The sequence below is a fragment of the Nanorana parkeri genome, unplaced genomic scaffold (genome assembly GCF_000935625.1).
Source record: "Nanorana parkeri isolate BGI_ZX_2015 unplaced genomic scaffold, ASM93562v1 scaffold50, whole genome shotgun sequence".
Classification (NCBI taxonomy): domain Eukaryota; kingdom Metazoa; phylum Chordata; class Amphibia; order Anura; family Dicroglossidae; genus Nanorana; species Nanorana parkeri.
The window spans coordinates 1,424,167-1,431,464 of record NW_017306318.1 but is presented as its reverse complement, the minus strand read 5'-3'; the positions used below and the strand labels follow the sequence as shown (position 1 = coordinate 1,431,464).

Sequence of the window (7,298 nt, the reverse complement as noted above, 5' to 3'; positions counted from 1 at the left end):
CATTACACGGCGCGTGGCTTCCTGATTGGCCAGGAAGCCAGCTTCATGTTTCCTCGCCATCAGGTGACGAGGGAGCATGAACCCGGCTTTGTGGCCAATCAGGAGGCCGGGCAGCGTGTAATGTCTCGCTGCCCGGCTTGCTTCCTGATACTGCAAGCTCAAGTATCGGGCTAGGCATCGGAGCATTTGGGCGAGTGCGAGTACTCGCCCAAATACTCCTTATCGGCACCTATACTAGTGTCGGTGCATCCCTACTTTATACCCAGGCATAGAGAGATGGGAGAATGTCTACAATTTATGAAATGCATGTAGCCACCTTGTTAGTATATTATGCTTGAGAGGGTGAAGGTGGGCATGCACGCAGCACCGCTGCCAGTTATCTTACAGCAGGGTGGGTGCAGTCAGAAACAAGACTCCCCTGTTGCTCTGTGCATGGCTTGTGTGTGAAATGAAACTTATGGATCACAACCTCAGCAAAAGCCTGCTGTCAGTCACAGCTCCTGAAAGGAAAAGTCATCAGTCTGCAAACCTGACAAACGTTTTCATGTTATCCAGCAGAGAATTGGAGGAAATGTGAAAAGTAAGTACAATCATGTACATGAGTTAAGCTGGGTATAAATGTCTCTATTTTCTTCCTTCAACCTGCCGGCTTCTCATTGGCTGCTCCCTCTGCTCGGCCGAGAATTTCCTACGATCAGCTGAACGAGGGATGACGGTCGGAAAGGTGCCAATAGCAACACCCACGCGTCGAATATCGTACGGTTCATCAAGTACCAGCCATAAAATTCCAAGCGTGTATACCCGGCTTAAGGCATTACTTTTTATTGCAGTGCAGAGTATAGAAAAGCGTGGCGTGGAGTTGAATTAAGTGTCATTAAAAAAAGTTTTTAAAATAGCTAGCACTGTGATGCATTCTAACAGCACAGCGCACATGCAGAACGCACATCAGCGTGTTTTATGAAGGCTATAATTTGCATCCACTGGTATGAACGGGTCCTTATTTGCACAGTGCTGCCATTCCATATGTCACTCCACAAGCTGTAGATAGTCTGAGCCTTACCAGGCTCTCATAGTCTGACCCTGCAGCCTCCAGCTGTAAAATAAATTGGGATTCAGGATAAAGTATGGATACAGACGTAGCCCAGTCACATCATTCCAGAAATATCTCTCATAGCCTCATAAGTGTCTAGCATGGCTCTTTGATCAGACATTCGTCTCCTCCATACATTGGTGGTGGTTGGAGGGGAGGGGGACGTTTTCCCTCCTCTTGCTCAGACTTTCCCAGTTGTCTTAGAAGCTTTCTTCAGTCAGATAACAAGTAGAAAATGAAAAGTCGGCTAATTTAATACATACGTCTGATCCTGCTGGAGGGCAATTACCTGGGCGTTTGGTAAAGGCCGGCGCTCCGGTTACGTAGCTCACGTCACTCTGTATGTCTGTGAGGTTATCTGGACTGTTGAGAGGACAAATTATGTTTAGATGTGGTGAGGCCCCTGCAGCAACTCGGCAGCACAATATTATTCATGGGAAAGACTCTCTCAGGGCTTTTATTCTATCAGCTATTCTGATTAGGGGACATTTCATTTTCAGAGCAACACCAGAAAAAATGAGTGGGCTGCTATTGCTCCCCAAAAAATGCTACTGAAATCAGAACGATCATTTAATTCACATTTCAAGAGGTCTTTCAGGGTGACCACGCTTGTGTCGCCATCTTGGAGGTATTTGAACATCTTTATAAATGATAAGCAAAGGTTGTGATATCTGGGGTTTGTGCACCTTATGCCTATAAAGTCTCTGGGCAACCCCCTCTGGTATTTGTCCCTCAGAAAGTCTAAAACCATCGTTCTCTTAATGATGTGATAAGCGAAGTCCCTTATGGGATTATTGATTGTGATTTTGCCAATCAGGGTTGCTAATGGCAATTTTAAAGTAATGTGATTAACAATCTACCATTACAAGCAGTGCTTTGCTAACTGTATTTAAAGGGGAAATCTATTTTTTCTGTTTTGCTTTCCTGCACCTGTTAAAAAGGTTTTGCTGTAATACTCACCCTCAACTCAAAGCTGCCCTCCGCAGTGCTTATATTTTGCCACTAGGTGTCATCAGCCTTCTGGTTTGAATGACAGCCAACATGAGCACAGGCTGTCAGGGGCCCATCTCCTGGGGTGATGTCATCTTGCAGGCTAGCTGGCATTATATGTCCAAGGGGAATGACTTCCTGCCGCCATTGCAGTAGAAGAAGGACCTGTGACATCACTGGAGCTGCCTGTAGACTTCAGAAATAAATATGTATGATTTTTTTCCCGGTAGTGGAGATACCTGGAGTTCCACTTTAAGACAACTTCTACCTTCAATTAATGCAAAACTTTACTAAGCCAAATATGTAGTCTGTCATTGCTGACCTCATTCTGAAAATGCAAGCTGCGTGGCTATCTCTGGCCTCTGACCTGGAATAAGTAAGCAGATCAGCAGTTCAGATTTGACTCTGACCTCATTTGCTGCATGATTTTTTTATGACTTGGAAGGTATTGAATCCAAATACAGCCAGGCAAATAACGTTTTCAGGAATAGGTCAGCAAAGGTAGATGTCATGTGCTGCTAGTGAGAGAAAACAGCGCGAGCAGAAATGTTGGTTTATCCGTGTGTTGAGGCTTCTTTATTGTCCGTCCAGCAGGCTGTGAGTGGGCAGATGACACCGCTGCATGCGATAACTGAAAAAGGTGTCACCATTTCAGCTGTTCTTTCTTGCAGAACTGTATGATGCACACAAATGGCTGGACAGAACCACAAAAACTTTGGCATAGATGATAGTTTGCATACATGTAAGTCGACTGTGTATTTAACATTTTGCCTTAAGTGCAGCTTTAAAATTTTACAAAGTGAAGACAATTGGGGGGAAAGCGTAAGTTGTGAGGACAAATGTTTTGCTGACTTCTTGTATAGAATTATAATAGCTGAGACTCCATTAATACAAACAGTTACAGAGTCAGAAACTGGGGGACTCGTTGTACAACCAGGCAGGTAAGCGCTGCCCATTATGACTGCTTGACAACTTTTTTTTCTTGAACAAAAATATGGAAGCGCACCGCTGTGATATGATCAGATCTCTCACTCGTTGGCTGTGTGGGAGCTGGTGTGCATAAACTCTTCAAAAAACCGGGAGAGGAGCCCCGTGTGGCATATTGATCAAAACACAGTATGTAGAAGAGTGCAACTACCTCAATAACTAAATAAATGTGTGGATAAACAATTGCTGTGCAGCCTGCTATAACTGGCTGAATAATTAAGATAAATGTGTGACTTACAATTAGGATGTGATCGGTCGGCAAACGAAGTCCCTGCAATCACATAGGGGTAACGATACTGGTCCATTTGCTACTGGTCTGGAGTGTCCAGGTTATCCCCGGGGTATCCCCAGTCACCGCTCGGCCTGGCCAGCCGATGACGCGGTGTCTGGGGATACCCCGGGGATAATCTGGACACTGTGAAACTGTGTTTTGATCAACTTTTTTTTCTTATTGGAATCCCTTTTAAATTCGTCAGATATAATATATTCTGGTGAAGTGCCGCATATAATTTTTGGAATGACGCTGCTGTCTAATAGAAACCAGCTGTGGTTCCAGGGGTTAATGGAGCCTCTGATAAGTAGAGCATGAAACCAGAGGAGCCTCATGTTAGTGGAGAGGCTGCGGTTTGATCTGCACCAGATATTAATCATGAACAAGACCGTACTTTGATGCTCGCCACTTGTCAAAGGCAGCACGGACCATCCACCATAAACAGCCGCTGTATTTTCAAGCGGGTTCCCGTACTGGAGCGCCTTCAAGAAGAAATGCAGCATAGTCAAAATGTTATACCCGTTACATTCTGTTTACCTTATTTTCATATTTTTCCATGTATCTTTGCCACTCTACACTCATCTGTTTGAGGGACTCTTTATGTCGTTAAAGCAGAACGCCAGGAAAAGCATTCATTTTTTTGGAAAGAGTAGGGAAGAGCTAGTCAGCTTTTATCCATGTGGCCATTGGGGATCTCACTACTTGACCCACCGACCACTGTGGTTTGTCTTTGCTTCAGCCTTGTCTGTAAGACCCCTTTTACATGGGCTTTCCAACCGGGAGGGGGGATCCGTGTACAGATGTTCTGCTGATCGGAGCAGTGTGGAATGAATGTCACTTTCGGCATGGTAAGATGGAGGAAAAAACTGAACGGACACGAATGTCACAAAAGTGCCATGTTAGGTTATGGGCAGTCGGATGAAAACGGAGATGTGTACGTTTACCTCTGACCTGTCCCGTTCAGGCCTGCCAAAACAGAACTCTGTTTTATTCTGTACCTAGACAGATCGTCAGAATTAAATAGACACGCGTCCATTTATTTCCACTGCCCCGTAGACTTACATTTAGCTTACAACCAGGTCTGCTTGAAAAACTGACAGGCGGACCTGATCGGAACCCCGGAGGAAAGGGGCCTAAACGTGGCCATACACTGTGCGAATATCAGCCAATTTTGGCTGAAATCTGCACAGTGGGTGAAGCTGCCGGCCCCCTTTCGGACTAAAAATCCGGAGTAACCAGAACAGGAATAGAGACGAATTCTTCCAATGAGGACGCTTGTTCCGCTGACAACTGTTTAAGCCCCTCACGTCTTGTTATGTCTACAGGACAGGAAATAAAAGGAAGTCTCACCGCTAACACATACAGTAGATGGCAATACCTGACAGGGGTATTATCCACTCCCTACTCTATCCAAAATGAAAACATTTTGGACTTATATACACTTTAAATGCAACTAGTGTGAACACCAGAATGTGACTTGATTTCAGCCCCTTCAAATCCTCTGTATAGCAGCATTCAGGCTGGGAGAGAGTGGGCTAGAGCAGTACTAGGGGCAATCAGATGTGCTGCATGGGCATATGCTGAAAAGGAACAAACTAGAGAACAAAGTAGAGAGCAGGGAGGTGACCCCATCAGTATGTCCTGCTCTTTCATTATCCAGTAACAGGATTGGAAAACAGAAGAAGGGCAGGTCGCATGACATAATCTAATATGCAGACCAAGAAGTTCAGACCATTTATAGGAAAGTATAAATTCATTTATTAAGTCATATATAATTTAAGCATGAAACATATTATTGCACCAGATCCCAACACCAAATAAAAAATTTGACAACGTTGTCCAATCATGCATTACCATTCACACACTTCTGAATGGGTCATCTTGAGACCTACTGGTAGTTGGTATTTTTAATGCACCCAAGGGTTGACTTTCATATATATTGAGCTCACTGCTGCCCAGTGGGTTGTTAATTTGTATAAATCCACCTGTGTTTGTGTATAGAATACTCATGGGCTGTCAACCAATCAATTGTGTATACTATGCAACAGGTATCTTGGATTGATCAGTGGGCTGCATATGTTAAGTTCCTGGAAAGTCCTTGGTGTGAACACCTGAATACGGCTCCAAATAGATACTGATTGCCTATGGGAACGGTTTACAAAACCGAATTTGTTCTTTACTGTTAAATGTCGGTATATCGATCATCTAGTATAGAAAACACAAGTGAATCTTGAACACAGGGAGTTCATTGATCCCGTTTATTTCGATTGAAGCATGGGACTCAAAATAAATGTGATCAGTCCGATCTACGTAAGGACGGGATGAATAACCGTCAAGACATTCAATCAGGAGATTTTGAGTATATAACTCATGCTCAGGGATCTTCAATGTGTTCGCTCACATATCCGGAAAAACCAGGAATGATTGCAGAGGAGCCAGCACGCTCTTAGAGTTCAAGTCCACTATTTAGGAGAAAGATAGATTCAATTTCTACATGTACAACACTTTGTTGTCTTTATATATAGAAACATGTGGTAATTTAGTCATTCATCGCTTATCGGGTACTAACCGTTTTTCCCCATCTGTGTTGGATATCCGACATCAAGTAGACTATTTGTCCGTTGTATTATCGCTTTAGATTCATAGCGGTGTTATCTTGATGTAATCCCTGGTAGTCCAAGATGGCCCAGACAGGTACAAAACGTTGACGCGTTTCGCCCCTCCTTCTGGGGCTTCGTCAGGACGTCGGGGAGCAAGGTGACTTAGCCAAGTACAGCAGAGAAAAGCCAGGTCACCAGACTGGCTGTGCTGTATGAAGGAGCTGTGTAAATCTCAGGACTGGATGGACAGAAATACACATTCTTTGACAGGTAAAACCGCCCCCTTATGTGTATATTAATTGTGTTTCTAGCCGTTTGCCTGGAATTCTGTTTTAATAGATTCCCTTTCCTCAATATTTTTTTCTTTTTTTGGTATACACAGCTCTCTGTTTTCTTTCCATAGTAGAGGTCCCCATAGGATTAAAGGTATCTGAAGGAAGAACTATAACAGCCAATCGGTCATACACGTTGATTCTCCTAAAAGGCACAGAGACATGAAAGAGTGATTCTGATTAGCTGCCGTGGGCAGTGTTTCCTCTAGGATCCTTGGATCAGGGGGCCCAGCTTACCATAGGGTACAGGTGTGTTATTTTATGTGTGGGTTTTCCAGATGAGACAGACAGTAGAGGTATAGTTTATTTTTACTTGCTGTGAGCCTGCAGCCAGATGCCATTGCCGGCAAAATTTGGGTGGGCCCCTGTCCTGCTGGCTCCAGGAAATTATGATGATCCTTTGTAATTTACAAAGACGGGGCCGTGCTTTCACAGCTTTTCACAGATGATTTCTAGATGTTGCTTGTAGAAAAGATTGGTTATATGGGATTCACATGGGCTGCCTGCTCTGTGTTACTTGGCATAATCCGTCTATTACTGCGTGGTCAAATAAAAGATTCTTTGTACGGGCACACGTTAGGGCTGGCATAGGACTGGGCAGAGGAGGCAGCCTTGGGCAGAGGTGTCTCTGCTGTCAGGAGCACGGTTAAAGTGGAACACCAGAGGTAAAAACCTTCCCTCCAAAACCTCCCCTAACCCCCTCTTATGTAGACCCCTTGTTTGTATACTCTTATTCTTTTGGGATCCTTTGTGCTAAAGATTCGCCTGTGCAGAAAAATACTACTAGTATTATCCCAACGCTAGCCAACTTACACATTTCCTGTGGTCATGGGAGAGATGTCCCTTCACTTCCTGGCCTAACGATAGAATGTCACATAAAGTAATGGGAAATCTTCCTAATGAGCGTTGTAAAGAAATGTCACCAGCACTCCAATATGACAAACACGTCAAAGTTTAGTGAATCTTCCTTTTTATTTTTTAGAAGTCACTAAGCCTGATGAAGGGGACCCTGCACGGCCCCGAAAGCG

At 44.1% G+C, this 7,298-nt stretch overlaps 1 protein-coding gene across 1 annotated transcript in view; it reads left to right on the top strand.

Moving 5' to 3' along the window:
• Positions 1 to 389: 389 nt before the first annotated feature.
• STX16 (syntaxin 16) overlaps positions 390 to 7,298 on the top strand; it is a 29,295-nt gene continuing 22,386 nt past the window's right edge. Inside the window, exon 1 of the mRNA XM_018574304.1 lies at positions 390 to 400. The gene's annotated coding sequence lies outside the window, so the exon portion shown is untranslated. The remainder of the gene's footprint in view (positions 401 to 7,298) is intronic.